The sequence below is a fragment of the Triturus cristatus genome, chromosome 7 (genome assembly GCF_964204655.1).
Source record: "Triturus cristatus chromosome 7, aTriCri1.1, whole genome shotgun sequence".
Lineage (NCBI taxonomy): Eukaryota > Metazoa > Chordata > Amphibia > Caudata > Salamandridae > Triturus > Triturus cristatus.
In genome coordinates, this window is record NC_140590.1 from 115,558,166 (window position 1) to 115,579,559 (window position 21,394).

At 48.0% G+C, this 21,394-nt stretch overlaps 1 protein-coding gene across 1 annotated transcript in view; it reads left to right on the forward strand.

The window, feature by feature from the left end:
- The window catches only part of LOC146808974 (chemerin-like receptor 1), a 518,859-nt gene that overhangs the window by 314,408 nt on the left and 183,057 nt on the right, over positions 1 to 21,394 (forward strand). Inside the window, exon 2 of the mRNA XM_085615771.1 lies at positions 8,330 to 8,447. The gene's annotated coding sequence lies outside the window, so the exon portion shown is untranslated. The remainder of the gene's footprint in view (positions 1 to 8,329; positions 8,448 to 21,394) is intronic.

Consider the following 21,394-nt stretch of genomic DNA (forward strand, 5'->3'; position numbering starts at 1 on the left):
CACATGCACTGTAGTTGGCGGCCTGAAATGCACTCGTTTGCACTTCCAAATCTCGCTTTCTATAGCTCTCGCCAGGGCAGCGCTAAAGCGCTGGCTCAGGCAAGACCTAAAAAATTAACTTAATGGTGGAATAAGATCACAAAAAACGCGCGACACCTGAGGGTCGCACGCACGCACACACACACACCTGATTAAACAAAAGCCAACCCCACTTTTGATGTGATGGTTTAGAAACTGTTGTCTATTGGCTGCCAAGTACCCCTAAATAAGCTGGTAGCCCTGTTTTAAAACATTAATAGCATTTAGCAAACCCAGGATAAGCTTCACAAATTCACCGGTTAACTAAATGATGCATTTCATTTTCAAGGTAAAAAAAACGGTTTATTCCATACCATGGTAAAACTCAAGTTGCATTTTAAACACCATCGTTTTAGGTCCTCCACTCAAATTACTTTAATATTTTCACTATACTAATTCGCCACTAATCCTTTATTGGTTCTGGAGTAGCGTGCTACTCGCCGAAAAAACGCTTTGACGCCTGGTCAGGGGTAGTAAGGACTATTTAAACGTAATTACATTACAATACAGGTCAAACTTGTCCTTTTTTGGTTTTTTGCAGTTTTATATACTCAAGCTGAAGCTATTGGGGCGCTTTACATGAGCACCGGTTACATTACGCAACAGCATATTTTTTCTTTGATTACAATAAACCGGTTGGTTATATGGCAGGATAATATGGCATCTGTCACCTCATTTTAGGGCATGCTAATCTTCAATTTGCATTGGTTTGGTCGTTGTGTAATGTATCCACCTCCATGCAAGGCTTCTTTGACCCCATGTGGCCAATGGAAGCTAGGTAAGATCCATTGTAAGCCCCCACCCACCTCCTGTGAAGTGCCCTCGTCCACCAGAGAAGAGAATCTGTCAGTAAAAGCGGCCTCTGCTCACCTGATGCTGCGGGCTCCGCAGTTTTCCTCATCCACATGTAGGGGTGCGACCTAGGGGTACTGGCTGTGATAGGCACCGCATTCCCTGTGTCCACCAAGGGCAGGAGATCGGTGCCAGCAGGGTATATGGTGCTGTACTCGGGCAAGCCGTACGGGATGTGCCCGGGCATCGGCGCACACACCAGGCTAGGCATTCCTGTCCCGTAGGCGCTCCAGTCCTCCCTTGGGAGTCCGTAGATTGGGCCCCAGCCCCCCAAAGAGTGGCTGTGCTCCTCCACCTGCGTTGCAGGGTGGTGGTATCCTGCATATTCGGGGTAGGGTTGGGTGGGCGCAAAGTTCTGGCTGGGCAGACTTTTGGTGGTGGAGCTAACAGAGCCTGGGAACATGTCGCTCTCCTTATCCCCAAAGTAGCTCACGTATATGATGCGTGTGTTAGGGACTTCCTCGGAGGTCCTGCTGCTCCTAGGACATCTTGGGTGGTGGCTGGTGCGTGCCCTCTGGTCACTTTATCTGCTGCTTCTGCCCGTGGCAGAGAAATAGTGCCCTCCCTGCACTGGCTAGAACTTGCAGGCGCCTCTGGAAGTGTTACCAAGCGCTGCAGCGTGTGCGAATGGTCCACGTCAGGCCTCGCCTTTGCCTGCCCCAAGACATTTGCATTCAAAAGAAGCGCTGAGGCCCCGGCCAGCACACCCCGCTGACTTCAGAACAAGCCCCCAGACCTCCGCTAAGCGATACAGTTATTATAGGACCACATTTCTAATTGTACGCCTTTACACAAATACGCATTGAATTGAATATCTGCGATCTGCTCTCGAACATCCTTTTGAAACATATTATGTTTGAAACTGTAAACACAGCTACATTTCGTAAAGCACAACGTAAAGTCCGTGAGCAGTTATAGAATTATTAACAATTTAAATGTTTAGAGGTTGCCATGAAATTCTTTAATAGTAAGATCAGGTCATATTTTTCTATTATGCATATTTTGTGATTGAAAGTCTTTTGGGAAAAAATGTTTTATCACAAAAACACAACATACGTTGGTGTTTTCCTAACTGTACAAAGACAACATCGAGTTCGCAATGAGCGCCTAGTAAATCGAGTGGATAAAATAATTATAGACATGCAGTGTAAAATGGGAGTGCTGGCAAATGGTAGACATTCCTGTTTGCGTTTTACTGTTCTTTGGAGTAGGTGGCTGGAAAAGCTGCCGTGTTTTTTCTGGAGTCGGTAGGGCCTGAGTCATGGGCAGTTTGTAAATGGGTGGTGTTAAAAAAGATGTACGAGTTGTAATCAGCTTCTTTCCTTGTTAGAGGTGTGCCTTCTCGGGCTAACGCTGTGCACTTTGACACCTATCTCTGTCACACGTTCCCTCTACTTTAAGTAGACGACTGGCTTTTCACATGGCGGGATAGGGCAGGTTACAAATAAAAACAAGCATTGGCCGCGCGGCAGTAAAAATAACGCCGCACTGCCGTAAAAAAGCGAAAGTCATCGCGATCGCTCTGAAAGCGAAAGTGATCGCGATGACACGCTAAAGCACAAGTTTTCAAAGTGCTGCTGAAGGCTAGCGGTTCGCGCGTTCACGGTCGCGTGAACGCAAGCGCTAGGCCAGCCAGCAGCACTTTGAAAACTCACCTCCAAAATGTCTCTCCGAGCCAGCGCATGCGCTGGGCTCAGCGAGACCTAAAAAATGATCTTTAAAATGCATTTATCATTCTGTAGGCATCTCAAAAAATGATATATTATAACTCTCAAAGCATGTCTACAAGATTAATTAACACTTCTTAAATGCATATCCTAAATGCAACTGATGACACACTGAGGTTGTATATTTTATCGCATTTTACGATCAGTGCCTGGCAGATTTGATAGAGTGATGTGTACGTTTTGAATACCCACATTCTCCAGCCATCTTGTTAGAAACCTCCAGCTGGTTCTAGCTTTTAACCAACATCACTGTGCATTTTGGAACTTGTGGCTTTGTGTTCACCTTTTAACCATGGGAGTAGAAATCCCTGTTTCCACAGTGCCTTTGGATGAAGGCTAGGAGTGACTGAACTTGTTGCATGTGACATGTTGCAAGTTGGCAGCTGTGCACACCTACCCTTCCTACAGCATCACCTGTTTTGTCACATAGGCTTGCTCTGCTACTGTGGTGTTCTACCTGTTTGGGCGCGGCCGTCCCTATTGTACCTCTCTCTCTAGTGAAGGTGGCTGCCAGTGCTCCTTGCTCCCCATGGTGTATCGCTCATGTCAGGGATGGTGCAAAGCTCCTGTTTCCGGTGCTTTCTCTGTTTCATGTTGGAGACGTCTACAGCTGCTTCTCATATTTTTCATGTTTAGTGAGAGAGAAGCTTGCACAGTGACTCCCCATACTGGACCTGTTTAGCTAGGAAGGCTTGCGCTGCTACTCACTGTAACGGGCGGATGTGAGAGCGATGTGAATGCCGATGTCCATCCTGATCCTTTTCTGTGAGAGGAACGTTTGCTCGTGGTGTGCCTGTCCTTTGTCTGAAAGAAGCTTGCACAGCAGCTGCCTCTGGTACACCTGTTCTGCATCAGGGAAGCTTGAAGTGCAGCTCTGTGTGCTATTTCTCTTCTGTATAAAGAAAACGTACACCGGTGCTGCCTGTGTGTAACCTGCATGAGGAAATCCTACTCTCCTTTGCAATGCTGCGACCTGCGAGGTACCTTCTGAGGATGTGCGAGTGAAGGTTGCACAGCAACGCCCTGTAAACAGCTTTTTATGAGTGTCAGAGCTCCTGTCAGTTCTGTACCTTCCCTTTGAGTGAGTATCTCGCTCTGTTGCTGCTTTGAGTATTGCATTCTATTCTATCACGAGTCTTGCAAAGAATCCTGGGCACTTAAGCAGAGGGTCGTAAAAACCCAAGTGAGGAGGTGAATGTGACAGAACAGAGGGTGTGGGAGCTCAGACTCAGCACGGTGATGGAGAAAGACTGAGAAAAGAAGAGTTTAAAAGTAGAGAGAGGGAAGTAAAGGAATAGTAAAAGAGGAGGAACAAGGAAGTGGGGGCAAAGGAGAGACACAACATGGTTTAAGAAAACGTGAGAGTCAGAGGGAAGAAAAAGATTGGAAAACATCTTTAAGGGAGAGAATGAAAGGATTGGGGATAACACATGAGAAAAAAGCAGGTGGCAGAATCAGAAAGATTAAAAGAAATATAAGAAAGGGGTAAACAACCAAGAAATGCAAGATGAGAAAGAAATAAGAAATGAAAATGAAAGGAACAGGAAAGTATACATGTAGAAAGGAATTGGCTGGAAAAGAATGAAGGAGATGGAGAAAAGAAAATAAGGGGCAGAAAGAATAGAGAAAGCAAGACCAAAGGCTGAACAATGCTATGAGCATGAGCAGCAGCCCATGAGTGAGAGACTGTGCAAGATTGGGATATAAACACGAAAAGAAGGGAGAGAGAAATTGCAAAGTGGCAAGAAGAGTAGACATGGATGTTACAGGAAGAGTGAAGTTATGGAATCTCAAGGAGAGATGACACAAGTGTAAAATATGGAATTAAAAAAGGCAAGGAGTAAGGGAAGCAGTAGGAAGTTGAGTGAACTAAAAGGACAATTGGGAATTATAAACGTAAGATGTAAACAAGAGGTAAGTAGGTAAAAGGGAATGAGAGTGGTGGTGGTGATCTAATTGAGCAAATTGAAGAGATAAAGTGAACTAATGAAAGATGGAGGTGCAAAGACACCCAAATGAAATCGAGGTGATGGCAAAATTGCCAGAACAAGAAGGGGATGTGTGAGGGAACATGGCAGAGGCATGAGAATGAGGGACATACATTTGTATTTGAAAAGAAAATTCAAAGAAATAGATAAAAATGGAGGACTGGAGTGGAGTTAAGAGAACTGGGAAAGAGGAGAACAGCATGGGGGGAACAACCTTTACAACGCAACTTTTACAACGCACTACACTTACAACGCATTTTTTACAACACACAATCCATTACAACGCATGACATTACAACGCATGACACTACAACGCATTTTTAAAAACTACCTTTACAACGCATTCCATTACAACGCATACTACCATTACAACGCATACCATTACAACGCATAATATAGTAATTTTTACCCCTATACTATCCAACACTTACCCTACTATTGCACCCCCTGGAGTTAGAATAGTAATTTTTACCCCTATACTATCCAACACTTACCCTACTGTTGCACCCCCTGGAGTTAGAATAGTAATTTTTACCCCTATACTATCCAACACTTTCCCTACTGTTGCACCCCCTGGAGTTAGAATAGTAATTTTTACCCCTATACTATCCAACACTTACCCTACTGTTGCACCCCCTGGAGTTAGAATAGTAATTTTTACCCCTATACTATCCAACACTTACCCTACTGTTGCACCCCCTGGAGTTAGAATAGTAATTTTTACCCCTATACTATCCAACACTTACCCTACTGTTGCACCCCCTGGAGTTAGAATAGTAATTTTTACCCCTATACTATCCAACACTTACCCTACTGTTGCACCCCCTGGAGTTAGAATAGTAATTTTTACCCCTATACTATCCAGCACTTACCCTACTGTTGCACCCCCTGGAGTTAGAATAGTAATTTTTACCCCTATACTATCCAACACTCACCCTACTGTTGCACCCCCTGGAGTTAGAATAGTAATTTTTACCCCTATACTATCCAACACTTACCCTACTGTTGCACCCCCTGGAGTTAGAATAGTAATTTTTACCCCTATACTATCCAACACTTACCCTACTGTTGCACCCCCTGGAGTTAGAATAGTAATTTTTACCCCTATACTATCCAACACTTACCCTACTGTTGCACCCCCTGGAGTTAGAATAGTAATTTTTACCCCTATACTATCCAACACTTACCCTACTGTTGCACCCCCTGGAGTTAGAATAGTAATTTTTACCCCTATACTATCTAATACTTACCTTAAATGCAATTTAATATTATGCGTTGTAATGGTATGCGTTGTAAAGGTAGTATGCGTTGTAATGGAAATGCGTTGTAAAGGTAGTTTTTAAAAATGCGTTGTAGTGTCCTGCGTTGTAATGTCATGCGTTGTAATGGATTGTGCGTTGTAAAAAATGCGTTGTAAGTGCATGCGTTGTAAAAGTGTGCGTTGTAACGACATACATCCGCATGGGGGGAAGAGGACACTGGGAACCATTGAAATAAGAGTGACAGAGGTAAAGATAACAATGCTAGTGAGCGGAAGGCTTAAATATGTTGGCGAAGAATAGCAGTGCTGGAAGTCTGAGAGATGGGATGATCTGTACAAAGCAGAAAAAGTGATGAAAGAATGAGAGCTAAGATGAAAGTCCTACTGGGAAAGATTGATTGAAAAATGTGAGAGATCAAAATTACCTGTAACACGTTCCATTGTTGCATTGCAAATTGAATTTTCAGAACATCGTACTGTGGATATATTCGGGGCCACTAGAATTATGCGATTCTTTGGTCGCGGCGATTTTCACAAAATAACGTATTTGCTGCTTTTGCCACATATTCAGTGGCGGCGGCTGCTACCTGGAAGCAGCAGTGAGGTGGGGTGGGCGGAAGAGGTGGGGGAATCTTAAAACAAATCACTCACCTCCCGCCTTGCTGGCTTGCCACCGCCTCTCCTACGTCCTCTTCCTGGCTTCTTGGGGAGACAGGAAGCAGGAAGCACTAGGGCTCCCAGGCTCCCTGCAGCCTATCAGAACGCTGCAATATAGCATTGTGATTTGTCTGAGCGGTGTGACACAGCACTCAGCCAGGGGCTGGAGGGGTGGGCATGTTCTCACCGAGGCTATAATGCAGCCTGCATGGAGAACACGGTATGTGCTCATGACCCTTTGGATGGCCCTAGAGGGCCAGCCAAGCACTTATGCTCGCATAGGGAAAGCAAACCACTCCTCGCCCTGCTCTTAGAGCAGACCTGCCCCACAAAGACGCTGCAAGGGCGAACACAAAAATTATAATAACCTTCAGTTATTAGCATTTTATTTTTCCTTTTTTTACACTGCAGAAAGCAGTGGAGGAGCCGCAACTGCACATATTGCATTATCTGTCGCGCAAACTGCACATTTCAACCCCCAAAATTGTTTCTAGCTCAAACAGTTCAATAGTTACAAAAAAGATGGTGACTCCGATTCCTGCGCACCGGAAGGCCTTTATCAGGCACTGTTACTGGGTGTAAAAATTACAATATAATGAAGCAATACTATCACAAAATGTGGCACAATATGTTGCATAATTTGCCTTTTCTTGCTGCATAATTAGTTAACCTTGCTGCATAATCTGGTCCTCCTCTGCTGCATAATTCCAGGGGCCCTCAATATAATACACCTGTGGCCCTTTGTTACAAGTGCAGTCCAAGTTGAGTGAGTTTCAGGATGGTCAAACCCCGTTGTCTGGGCTTAGCGAGGACTGTGGCCATGTTGAGTGCCCATTAGGGGCGTGGCATAGGGTGCAGGGTGTAGATCTGTGCTCCTTTCACTGTAGAGTTTCTGGGAGAGCCAATGTCAGTAGTAGCCCATCGCTCTCTAGGGCACTCATCCTATTAGCCAGAGCCGGCCTTTGCTAGGATAGCTCCTGGACGCGGGAGGAATAAAGTTGCGCCCTTGCTGATGGCAGTGAATTAAATGAGGCAGCAGGGGGTCCCTTTGGTGTTTACTGGTCAGTACCTGGATGAGCAGGGACTGGCCCCTGGACACAGGCATCCCGGGACCTCCCCCGATCACCTAAATCACTGATAGCTGAGCTGCCTCACACAGATGATGGTTTTGTTGATGTGTGCCAGCAGGAGTCAGAGGGTGAAGGGAGGACAAGCAAAGGGGCTAAAGGGGGGTTAAAAACGAAAATGAAGGACTAAAACCACTTTAAATTGGAAAATCGGGCAGAGGCGAACAGGCAGGGACAAGGCTGGGGCATGATGAGAAGGGCGCTGCTGTTGGCATAACCTTAAAGCACACAGCTCCATGTCCCCCCCCCCCCAGTCTATTGGCGCCCTGGGCTTGGGCCCAGCTCGCCCATGCTAAAGCAGCAGTGCTTTTATGTTACAAGGCCCTCCCGCACCTGCGATCTAGGGGCCCCCGGGCAGAGTTGTGGACTTGTCTCTATTCACACTGATGCGTGTATGGATGTTTAGACCCATCAATTCCCTGTCAGCTGCTGCGAAGCCGGCGCCATGCTCTAGCTGGCCGCCCTGGAAATGCCCTGGCTGCATTGCAATGTTAGTGGCGTTCCAAACCCTCAACTAAATGCCTTGAATAAGATGAGGAAACGTCTGCTGCAGAATCAAAGGGAATCTGTAATGATGAAAACATTCTTCCACGCTCGTGCTGTGAAACCTAATGCTAATTTCCCCAATCGTTGAAACAGGAGGACTCGTGGCAGCCTCGGTGACGATGCAGCGCCAAGCGGAGGACCTGTGAGTCTCAACCCGCCCCGGAGCAAGGGAGGCAGGAGGCACAGCACGGGAGCAGCCGCCGGGAGAAGGGTATGTGCCGTGCTTTCATGCTACCCATGTGCATGCTTTCATGCTACCAGGGCATGCTTTCATGCTACCAGGGCATGCTTTCATGCTACCCATGTGCATGCTTTCATGTTACCAGGGCATGCTTTCTTGCTACCATGTGCATGTTTTCATGCTACCCATGTGCATGCTTTCATGCTACCAGGGCATGCTTTCATGCTACCATGTGCATGCATTGATGCTACCATGTGCATGCTTTCATGCTACCAGGGCATGCTTTCATGCTACCATGTGCATGCATTGATGCTACCATGTGCATGCTTTCATGTTACCAGGGCATGCTTTCTTGCTACCATGTGCATGTTTTCATGCTACCCATGTGCATGCTTTCATGCTACCAGGGCATGCTTTCTTGCTACCCTGTGCATGCTTTCATGCTACCATGTGCATGCTTTCAAGCTGCATGCGTTGCCTTCTGCTGGTAGGGAACACGTCATCATTCATAACATTTAACCCTTTATGTAAACCGAAGTTCCCACTGTTGCGTCTGGGAAGGCATATATTGCATGACAGCTCGAGGGACCAATGTATCAGCTAATTTATGAAGCGTCAAAATTCCAGCAGGGTTGCTAGGCGCTAGAACATTCAAGAGGTGAACATTTGAAATGCAAGCCACAAAACAAATACATGTTTGGCCAGGCTGCCACATCTCAGCTCCTTGGAGGGCAATCCCTCCTGTGAGCTGATTGATGCTATCCATCAACTGATTCAAGCACTTCATGAATACGATGAAGTATTTTACACACCATCAAAGCCGGTAAGACCGGGGCTTAACAGACACACATTTTACCCCTGCTGTTCTCGGGGGTCATAATCAGCAGAGTGGCCCTAGGACAAAATGCAGATAGTGTGAAGATCTGACTTTTGCCAGAACTACATAGTTGTTAAACCTAAGGGGTTTATTTACAATCCCCTTGAGCCGCTGGTGCGCCACTTTTAACCCCTTCGCTGCCAGGCCTTTTTCCCTCCTGTGCCACGTCCTTTTTGGGCTATTTGGGGTAGTGCGCGCTGAGGCCCCTGTAACTTTTTGACCACATATGGTATCCACGCCAAATTTGCGTCCTTTTCTTCCAACATCATGGGGATTCTGAAGGTACTCAGGGTTTGTGGATTCCCCTGGAGGGGTCACAGAAATGAGCCAAAATACAGCAAAATTTAGTTTTTTGGGGGGAAAATGGGAAAAACGGGCTGCAAATTAAAGCTTCTGAGTTTTTCCCTACAAGTGTTATCAAAAAAGGGTTTGTGGGGCTGAAATCACAATTTTCCCAGCTTTTAGGGGATACCAGACTTTTGTCAGAAACCCAACATTTTGTACACAGTTTTGGCATTCTTCTGGGACATAGCCTATTGTTGCTATTTTTTGTGCTTTCGACCTCCTTCCAGTTAATGGTAGAAATGGGTACAAAAGCAATAATGGATCCTGGAAAGCTATACATTTTAGAGAAGTAGATAAAATTCTGAATTCAGCAAGGGGTCATTTGTATAGATCCATCAAGGTTTTTTTATAGAAACTAACAGTTAAATATAGGATAAATTGAAAATTTGTTGAATAAAAAAGACTTTTGTGTCAACGTTTTCACCTGTAACTTCTTCTAATTATGACAGCTCTTTGAAAGCAATATACCGTTACATCCGCTGGACATTACTGGTTGTGGGGATATATAGGACTTGTAGGTTCACCAAGAACCCGACGAACCCAGATCCAAAAACTGAGCAGCAACTTGCAATGTTTTTTTATTATGTACCGGGTATATAGTAATTATTCTGTAAAAATGTGTACATGGAAAAATCGGTATGAAAGACACCTATGTATTTCTGAAATGAGAACAAAATATAGAGTTTAGAAACAGTAGATATTTGCACATTTCCGAAATTGGTAATACTCATACTAGCATGAGAATTATCAGTCATTTTTTAGAATGACTTCTTTTTTACACAATGTCTTTCATAGGACTCGTACCCCCCCAGGATGGCTCCCTGCCCTGCCCCCAACCAAACCCACAAAGCAATGCTTGACGACCAGAGCTGTGGGTTAAAAAGGCCATGTTTATTACAAATCGTCACACAAACATGACAATATATAATTCATACAATTTAATACGATATGGATTTATCAAATTCAATCGTTAATAAATACTTATATTTAAGTTGCCCCTATCTTCATGCTCCATCCTCAAGTCGGGCAGAACTCAATTTATTTACACTAAGAACGTTGTCAATTGCTCCAGCACTAAGGGGCCTTCTGGCTCGCGTCCCCCAACCAACTGAGAACCACGCAAGGCGCAACCCACCTGCGTCCTTGAGGGGTGAGCCCCTGCCATCTGGTCCTTGTCCGCCACCTGAGGGGCCCACCCCTCCACCACCAGGCTGCCCATCGGGGCTCGTAGGGAATAACCAGGGGCGGAAGCCCCATGCCCTATTTTAAACTGGCGCCCTTGCCCCCAGCCGGTGTCCTGTTCTCTCTGGGGTGAGCTTACCGTCTCTCCACCTCAGTGCTGGCCTAAGGAGTATGCAGGAGGACTCCCCTTAACAATGTAAAGGCAATTTATGTGGCCTCTTTACCGCCGCTTAGAATATTCCACATGCAACACCTCCCCAAGCTCTAACTCCAGGGACGGGTGGGTGGGAGATTACAGGAGACCCCTGCATACCGGGGCCGGCGCAGTCAGAAAAGAGGGCGAGGACAAGGGCAAGTTGCCCTAAATAGGCCCACGCCCTCTCACCCCTCGAGGCGCCGGCTCCGAACGGAAGTGACGTCACGTCGCTGCCGACCCGGAAGTACTTCTTGCTGCAATCGCGCTTTCTCCAAGGACGAGAACCACCAAAGGGGAGGGGCGCGACCGGGTGCCCGGGGAGGCCGAGTCCTAAGTGCGCGCTTCTTTATATTTCGCGCTTGGCATAGGACTCGTACCCCCCCAGGATGGCTCCCTGCCCCCAACCAAACCCACAAAGCAATGCTTGACGACCAGAGCTGTGGGTTAAAAAGGCCATGTTTATTACAAATCGTCACACAAACATGACAATATATAATTCATACAATTTAATACGATATGGATTTATCAAATTCAATCGTTAATAAATACTTATATTTAAGTTGCCCCTATCTTCATGCTCCATCCTCAAGTCGGGCAGAACTCAATTTATTTACACTAAGAACGTTGTCAATTGCTCCAGCACTAAGGGGCCTTCTGGCTCGCGTCCCCCAACCAACTGAGAACCACGCAAGGCGCAACCCACCTGCGTCCTTGAGGGGTGAGCCCCTGCCATCTGGTCCTTGTCCGCCACCTGAGGGGCCCACCCCTCCACCACCAGGCTGCCCATCGGGGCTCGTAGGGAATAACCAGGGGCGGAAGCCCCATGCCCTATTTTAAACTGGCGCCCTTGCCCCCAGCAGAAATGCATCGAAAGTCAATAGGTAATAACAGTTCCTTTAGAAATCTGAGTTACCCTAAGTCTCCCGATAAAAATGGTACCTCACTTGTAGGGGTAGGCATAGTGCCCACGACAGGAAATGGCTCAAAACCCAACGTGAACACACCACATTTTCACAATGCAAAATTACCCTTTTTTAGCAAAGTGGCTAGTTGTAGTTTTTTAACCCTAGCTCTGCCGGCACCTATGGAAACCTAGCAAACCTATACATTTTTGAAAACTAGACGCCCAGGGGAATCTAAGATGGGGTGACTTGACTGCCTCCCACCAGGTTCTGTTACCCAGAATCCCTTGCAAACCTAAAGAATTGCCAAACAAACACTTTTTCCCCACATTTATCTGGTGGAAAGTTCTGGAATCTGCGTGGATCCACAAATTTCCACACACCCCGCGTTCCGCAAAGTCTTTCCGAGAAAAATGGTACCTCACTTGTGTGGGTCAGCCTAGTGCCCGCGACAGGAAACGGCGCAAAACGTAACATGGACACACCTCAATTTCGTAGCGAAAAATTACCCTTTTTTGGCAAAGTGCCTAGCTGTAGTTTTTGAACCAGAGCTCTGCCGGCACCTAGGGAAACCTAGCAAATCTATACATTTTTGAAAACTAGACACCCAGGGGAATCCAGGATGGGGTGACTTGACTGCCTCCCACCAGGTTATGTTACCCAGAATCCCTTGCAAACCTCAAAAATTGCCAAAACAAGCCACATTTGCCCCATATTTCTGTGGTGGAAAGTTCTGGAATCTACTTGGATCCCCAAATTTCCACCCACCCAGTGTTCCCCAAAGTCTTCCGAGAAAAATGGTACCACACTTGTGTGGGTCGGCCTAGTGCCCTCGACAGGAAACGGCGCAAAACGCAACGTGGACACACCTCAATTTCGCTGTGAAAAATGACCCTTTTTTGGCAAAGTGCCTAGCTGTAGTTTTTGAACCATAGCTCTGCCGGCACCTAGGGAAACCTAGCAAACCTATACATTTTTGAAAACTAGACACCCAGGGGAATCCAGGATGGGGTGACTTGACTGCCTCCCACCAGGTTCTGTTACCCAGAATCCCTTGCAAACCTAAAAAATTGCCAAAAAAATGCATTTTCCCTACATTTCTCTGGTGGAAAGTTCTGGAATCTGCGTGGATCCACAAATTTCCACCCACCCCACGTTCCCCAAAGTCTTCTGAGAAAAATGGTACCTCACTTGTGTGGGTCAGCCTAGTGCCCGCGACAGGAAACGGCGCAAAACGTAACGTGGACACACCTCAATTTTGTTGCGAAAAATGACCCTTTTTTGGCAAAGTGCCTAGCTGTAGTTTTTGAACCATAGCTCTGCCGGCACCTAGGAAAACCTAGCAAACCTATACCTTTTTGAAAATTAGACACCCAGGGGAATCCAGGACTGGGTGACTTGACTGCCTCCCACCAGGGTCTGTTACCCAAAATCCCTTGCAAACCTAAAAAATTGCCAAAACAAACCACATTTGCCCCATATTTCTGTGGTGGAAAGTTCTGGAATCTACTTGGATTCCCAAATTTCCACCCACCCAGTGTTCCCCAAAGTCTTCCGAGAAAAATGGTACCACACTTGTGTGGGTCGGCCTAGTGCCCGCGACAGGAAACGGCGCAAAACGCAACGTGGACACACCTCAATTTCGCTGTGAAAAATGACCCTTTTTTGGCAAAGTGACTAGCTGTAGTTTTTGAACCATAGCTCTGCCGGCACTTAGGGAAACCTAGCAAACCTATACATTTTTGAAAACTAGACACACAGGGGAATCCAGGATGGGGTGACTTGACTGCCTCCCACCAGGTTCTGTTACCCAGAATCCCTTGCAAACCTAAAAAATTGGCAAAATAATGCATTTTCCCAACATTTCTCTGGTGGAAAGTTCTGGAATCTGCGTGGATCCACAAATTTCCACCCACCCCGCGTTCCCCAAAGTCTTCAGAGAAAAATGGTACCTCACTTGTGTGGGTCAGCCTAGTGCCCGCGACAGGAAACGGCGCAAAACGTAACGTGGACACACCTCAATTTTGTTGCGAAAAATGACCCTTTTTTGGCAAAGTGCCTAGCTGTAGTTTTTGAACCATAGCTCTGCCGGTACCTAGGAAAACCTAGCAAACCTATACATTTTTGACAACTAGACACCCAGGGGAATCCAGGATGGGGTGACTTGACTGCCTCCCACCAGGTTCTGTTACCCAGAATCCCTTGCAAACCTAAACAATTGCCAAAAAAACACATTTTCCCCACATTTCTCTGGTGGAAAGTTCTGGAATATGCATGAATCCACAAATTTCCACCCACCCCGCGTTCCCCAACGTCTTCCGAGAAAAATGGTACCTCACTTGTGTGGGTCGGCCTAGTGCCCGCGACAGGAAACGGCGCAAAACGTAACGTGGACACACCTCAATTTCACAGCGAAAAATGACCCTTTTTTGGCAAAGTGCCTAGCTGTAGTTTTTGAACCATAGCTCTGCCGGCACCTAGGGAAACCTAGCAAACCTATACATTTTTGAAAACTAGACACCCGGGGGAATCCAGGATGGGGTGACTTGACTGCCTCCCACCAGGTTCTGTTACCCAGAATCCCTTGCAAACCTAAAAAAATTGCCAAAAAAAACGCATTTGTCCCACATTTCTCTGGTAGAAAGTTCTGGAATCTGCGTGGATCCACAAATTTCCACCCATCCCGCGTTCCCCAAAGTCTTCAGAGAAAAATGGTACCTCACTTGTGTGGGTCGGCCTAGTGCCCGCAACAGGAAACGGCGCAAAACGCAACGTGGACACACCTCAATTTCGCTGTGAAAAGTGACCCTTTTTTGGCAAAGTGCCTAGCTGTAGTTTTTGAACCATAGCTCTCCTGGCACCTAGGGAAACCTAGCAAACCTATACATTTCTGAAAACTAGACACCGAGGGGAATCCAGGGAGGTATGGCTTGCGTGGATCCCCCAACGTTTCCTTACCCAGAATGCCCTGCAAACCTCAAATTTAGCTGAAAAAAATCACTTTTTTCACACATTTTTGTGTGGGAAAGTTGTGGCATCACCGGGCAGACACAAATTTCCCACCACCCAACGTTCCCCCGGGTCTCCCGATAAAAACGGTGCCTCACTCATGTGGGAGGCCCAAGTACCCACGACAGGCAAGGGCCCACAACGTAGTAAGGCGACATGAAAATTGCCTATCTCAAAACGACCTGGTTTTGCAAGGGGGGTCACTTGGGTTTTTGGCCCGGTGCTCGGCGGCCACCTAGGGAAACCTACCAAACCCACACATTTCTGAAAACTAGACACCTGGGGGATTCCAGGGAGGTATGGCTGGTGTGGATCCCCCAATGTTTCATTAACCAGAATGCCCTGCAAACCTCAAATTTAGCGGAAAAAATCACTTTTTTCACACATTTTTGTGTGGGAAAGTTGTGGCATCATGGGCTGACACAAATTTTCTACCACCCAGCGTTCCCCCAGGTCTCTCGATAAAAACGGTGCCTCACTCGTGTGGTAGGCCCCAGTACCCGCGACAGGCAAGGGCCCACAACGTAGTGAGGCGACATGAAAATTGCCTATCTCAAAACGACCTGGTTTTGCAAGGGGGGTCACTTGGGTTTTTGGCCCGGTGCTCAGCGGCCACCTAGGGAAACCTACCAAACCCACATATTTCTGAAAACTAGATACCCGGGGGATTCCAGGGAGGTATGGCTTGCGTGGATCCCCCAACGTTTCCTTATCCAGAATGCCCTGCAAACCTCAAATATAGCTGAAAAAATCACCTTTTTCACACATTTTTGTGTGGGAAAGTTGTGGCATCACCGGGCTGACACAAATTTCCTACCACCCAGCGTTTCCCCGGGTCTCCCGATGAAAACGGTGCCTCACTCGTGTGGGTGGCCCAAGTACCCGCGAGAGGCAAGGGCCCAGAACGTAGTGAGGCGACATGAAAATTGCCTATCTCAAAACGACCTGATTTTGCAAGGGGGGGGTCACTTGGGTTTTTGGCCCGGTGCTCGGCGGCCACCTAGGGAAACCTACCAAACCCACACATTTCTGAAAACTAGACACTTGGGGGATTCCAGGGAGGTATGGCTTGCATGGATCCCCCAACGTTTCCTTACCCAGAATGCCCTGCAAACCTCAAATTTAGCTGAAAAAATCACCTTTTTGACAAATTTTTGTGTGGGAAAGTTGTGGCATCACCGGGCTGACACAAATTTCCTACCACCCAGCATTCCCCCGGGTCTTCCGATAAAAATGGTGCCTCACTCGTGTGTGAGGCCCAAGTAAACGCGACAGGCAAGGGCCCACAACGTAGTGAGGCGACATGAAAATTGTCTATCTCAAAACGACCTGGTTTTGGAAGGGGGGTCACTTGGGTTTTTGGCCCTGTGCTCGGCGGCCACCTAGGGAAACCTACCAAACCCACACATTTCTGAAAACTAGACATCTGGGGGATTCCAGGGAGGTATGGCTTGCGTGGATCCCCCAACGTTTCCTTACCCAGAATGCACTGCAAACCTCAAATTTAGCTGAAAAAATCACCTTTTTGACACATTTTTGTGTGGGAAAGTTGTGGCATCACCGGGCTGACACAAATTTCCTACCACCCAGCATTCCCCCGGGTCTTCCGATAAAAACGGTGCCTCACTCGTGTGGGAGGCCCAAGTACACGCGACAGGCAAGGGCCCACAACGTAGTGAGGCGACATGAAAATTGCCTATCTCAAAACGACCTGGTTTTGCAAGGGGGGTCACTTGGGTTTTTGGCCCGGTGCTCGGCGGCCACCTAGGGAAACCTACCAAACCCACACATTTCTGAAAACTAGACACCTGGGGGATTCCAGGGAGGTATGGCTGGTGTGGATCCCCCAATGTTTCATTAACCAGAATGCCCTGCAAACCTCAAATTTAGCGGAAAAAATCACTTATTTCACACATTTTTGTGTGGGAAAGTTGTGGCATCATGGGCTGACACAAATTTTCTACCACCCAGCGTTCCCCCAGGTCTCTCGATAAAAACGGTGCCTCACTCGTGTGGTAGGCCCAAGTACCCGCGACAGGCAAGGGCCCACAACGTAGTGAGGCGACATGAAAATTGCCTATCTCAAAACGACCTGGTTTTGCAAGGGGGGTCACTTGGATTTTTGGCCCGGTGCTCAGCGGCCACCTAGGGAAACCTACCAAACCCACATATTTCTGAAAACTAGATACCCGGGGGATTCCAGGGAGGTATGGCTTGCGTGGATCCCCCAACGTTTCCTTATCCAGAATGCCCTGCAAACCTCAAATATAGCTGAAAAAATCACCTTTTTCACACATTTTTGTGTGGGAAAGTTGTGGCATCACCGGGCTGACACAAAGTTCCTACCACCCAGCATTTCCCCGGGTCTCCCGATGAAAACGGTGCCTCACTCGTGTGGGTGGCCCAAGTACCCGCGAGAGGCAAGGGCCCAGAACGTAGTGAGGCGACATGAAAATTGCCTATCTCAAAACTACCTGATTTTGCAAGGGGGGTCACTTGGGTTTTTGGCCCGGTACTCGGCGGCCACCTAGGGAAACCTACCAAACCCACACATTTCTGAAAACTAGACACTTGGGGGATTCCAGGGAGGTATGGCTTGCATGGATCCCCCAACGTTTCCTTACCCAGAATGCCCTGCAAACCTCAAATTTAGCTGAAAAAATCACCTTTTTGACAAATTTTTGTGTCGGAAAGTTGTGGCATCACCGGGCTGACACAAATTTCCTACCACCCAGCATTCCCCCGGGTCTTCCGATAAAAATGGTGCCTCACTCGTGTGGGAGGCCCAAGTACACGCGACAGGCAAGGGCCCACAACGTAGTGAGGCGACATGAAAATTGCCTATCTCAAAACGACCTGGTTTTGGAAGGGGGGTCACTTGGGTTTTTGGCCCTGTGCTCGGCGGCCACCTAGGGAAATCTACCAAACCCACACATTTCTGAAAACTAGACATCCGGGGGATTCCAGGGAGGTATGGCTTGCGTGGATCCCCCAACGTTTCTTTACCCAGAATGCACTGCAAACCTCAAATTTAGCTGAAAAAAATCACCTTTTTGACACATTTTTGTGTGGGAAAGTTGTGGGATCACCGGGCTGACACAAATTTCCCACCACCCAGCGTTCCCCCGGGTCTACCGATAAAAACGGTGCCTCACTCATGTGGGAGGCCCAAGTACCCACGACAGGCAAGGGCCCACAACGTAGTAAGGCGACATGAAAATTGCCTATCTCAAAACGACCTGGTTTTGCAAGGGGGGTCACTTGGGTTTTTGGCCCGGTGCTCGGCGGCCACCTAGGGAAACCTACCAAACCCACACATTTCTGAAAACTAGACACCTGGGGGATTCCAGGGAGGTATGGCTGGTGTGGATTCCCCAATGTTTCATTAACCAGAATGCCCTGCAAACCTCAAATTTAGCGGAAAAAATCACTTTTTTCACACATTTTTGTGTGGGAAAGTTGTGGCATCATGGGCTGACACAAATTTTCTACCACCCAGCGTTCCCCCAGGTCTCTCGATAAAAACGGTGCCTCAATCGTGTGGTAGGCCCAAGTACCCGCGACAGGCAAGGGCCCACAACGTAGTGAGGCGACATGAAAATTGCCTATCTCAAAACGACCTGGTTTTGCAAGGGGGGTCACTTGGGTTTTTGGCCCGGTGCTCAGCGGCCACCTAGGGAAACCTACCAAACCCACATATTTCTGAAAACTAGATACCCGGGGGATTCCATGGAGGTATGGCTTGCGTGGATCCCCCAACGTTTCCTTATCCAGAATGCCCTGCAAACCTCAAATATAGCTGAAAAAATCACCTTTTTCACACATTTTTGTGTGGGAAAGTTGTGGCATCACCGGGCTGACACAAATTTCCTACCACCCAGCGTTTCCCCGGGTCTCCCAATGAAAACGGTGCCTCACTCGTGTGGGTGGCCCAAGTACCCGCGAGAGGCAAGGGCCCAGAACGTAGTGAGGCGACATGAAAATTGCCTATCTCAAAACGACCTGATTTTGCAAGGGGGGGTCACTTGGGTTTTTGGCCCGGTGCTCGGCGGCCACCTAGGGAAACCTACCAAACCCACACATTTCTGAAAACTAGACACTTGGGGGATTCCAGGGAGGTATGGCTTGCATGGATCCCCCAACGTTTCCTTACCCAGAATGCCCTGCAAACCTCAAATTTAGCTGAAAAAATCACCTTTTTGACAAATTACTGTGTGGGAAAGTTGTGGCATCACCGGGCTGACACAAATTTCCTACCACCCAGCATTCCCCCGGGTCTTCTGATAAAAATGGTGCCTCACTCGTGTGGGAGGCCCAAGTACACGCGACAGGCAAGGGCCCACAACGTAGTGAGGCGACATGAAAATTGCCTATCTCAAAATGACCTGGTTTTGGAAGGGGGGTCACTTGGGTTTTTGGCCCTGTGCTCGGCGGCCACCTAGGGAAACCTACCAAACCCACACATTTCTGAAAACTAGACATCCGGGGGATTCCAGGGAGGTATGGCTTGCGTGGATCCCCCAACGTTTCCTTACCCAGAATGCACTGCAAACCTCAAATTTAGCTGAAAAAATCACCTTTTTGACACATTTTTGTGTGGGAAAGTTGTGGCATCACCGGGCTGACACAAATTTCCTACCACCCAGCATTCCCCCGGGTCTTCCGATAAAAACGGTGCCTCACTCGTGTGGGAGGCCCAAGTACACGCGACAGGCAAGGGCCCACAACGTAGTGAGGCGACATGAAAATTGCCTATCTCAAAACGACCTGGTTTGGGAAGGGGGGTCGCTTGGGTTTTTGGCCCGGTGCTCGGCGGCCACCTAGGGAAACCTACCAAACCCACACATTTCTGAAAACTAGACATCCGGGGGATTCCAGGGAGGTATGGCTTGCGTGGATCCCCCAACGTTTCTTTACCCAGAATGCACTGCAAACCTCAAATTTAGCTGAAAAAAATCACCTTTTTGACACATTTTTGTGTGGGAAAGTTGTGGCATCACCGGGCTGACACAAATTTCCCACCACCCAGCGTTCCCCCGGGTCTCCCGATAAAAACGGTGCCTCACTCATGTGGGAGGCCCAAGTACCCACGACAGGCAAGGGCCCACAACGTAGTAAGGCGACATGAAAATTGCCTATCTCAAAACGACCTGGTTTTGCAAGGGGGGTCACTTGGGTTTTTGGCCCGGTGCTCGGCGGCCACCTAGGGAAGCCTACCAAACCCACACATTTCTGAAAACTAGACACCTGGGGGATTCCAGGGAGGTATGGCTGGTGTGGATCCCCCAATGTTTCATTAACCAGAATGCCCTGCAAACCTCAAATTTAGCGGAAAAAATCACTTTTTTCACACATTTTTGTGTGGGAAAGTTGTGGCATCATGGGCTGACACAAATTTTCTACCACCCAGCGTTCCCCCAGGTCTCTCGATAAAAACGGTGCCTCACTCGTGTGGTAGGCCCAAGTACCCGCGACAGGCAAGGGCCCACAACGTAGTGAGGCGACATGAAATTTGCCTATCTCAAAACGACCTGGTTTTGCAAGGGGGGTCACTTGGGTTTTTGGCTCGGTGCTCAGCGGCCACCTAGGGAAACCTACCAAACCCACATATTTCTGAAAACTAGATACCCGGAGGATTCCAGGGAGGTATGGCTTGCGTGGATCCCCCAACGTTTCCTTATCCAGAATGCCCTGCAAACCTCAAATATAGCTGAAAAAAATCACCTTTTTCACACATTTTTGTGTGGGAAAGTTGTGGCATCACCGGGCTGACACAAATTTCCTACCACCCAGCGTTTCCCCGGGTCTCCCGATGAAAACGGTGCCTCACTCGTGTGGGTGGCCCAAGTACCCGCGAGAGGCAAGGGCCCAGAACGTAGTGAGGCGACATGAAAATTGCCTATCTCAAAACGACCTGATTTTGCAAGGGGGGTCACTTGGGTTTTTGGCCCGGTACTCGGCGGCCACCTAGGGAAACCTACCAAACCCACACATTTCTGAAAACTAGACACTTGGGGGATTCCAGGGAGGTATGGCTTGCATGGATCCCCCAACGTTTCCTTACCCAGAATGCCCTGCAAACCTCAAATTTAGCTGAAAAAATCACCTTTTTGACAAATTTTTGTGTGGGAAAGTTGTGGCATCACCGGGCTGACACAAATTTCCTACCACCCAGCATTCCCCCGGGTCTTCCGATAAAAATGGTGCCTCACTCGTGTGGGAGGCCCAAGTACACGCGACAGGCAAGGGCCCACAACGTAGTGAGGCGACATGAAAATTGCCTATCTCAAAACGACCTGGTTTTGGAAGGGGGGTCACTTGGGTTTTTGGCCCTGTGCTCGGCGGCCACCTAGGGAAACCTACCAAACCCACACATTTCTGAAAACTAGACATCCGGGGGATTCCAGGGAGGTATGGCTTGCGTGGATCCCCCAACGTTTCCTTACCCAGAATGCCCTGCAAACCT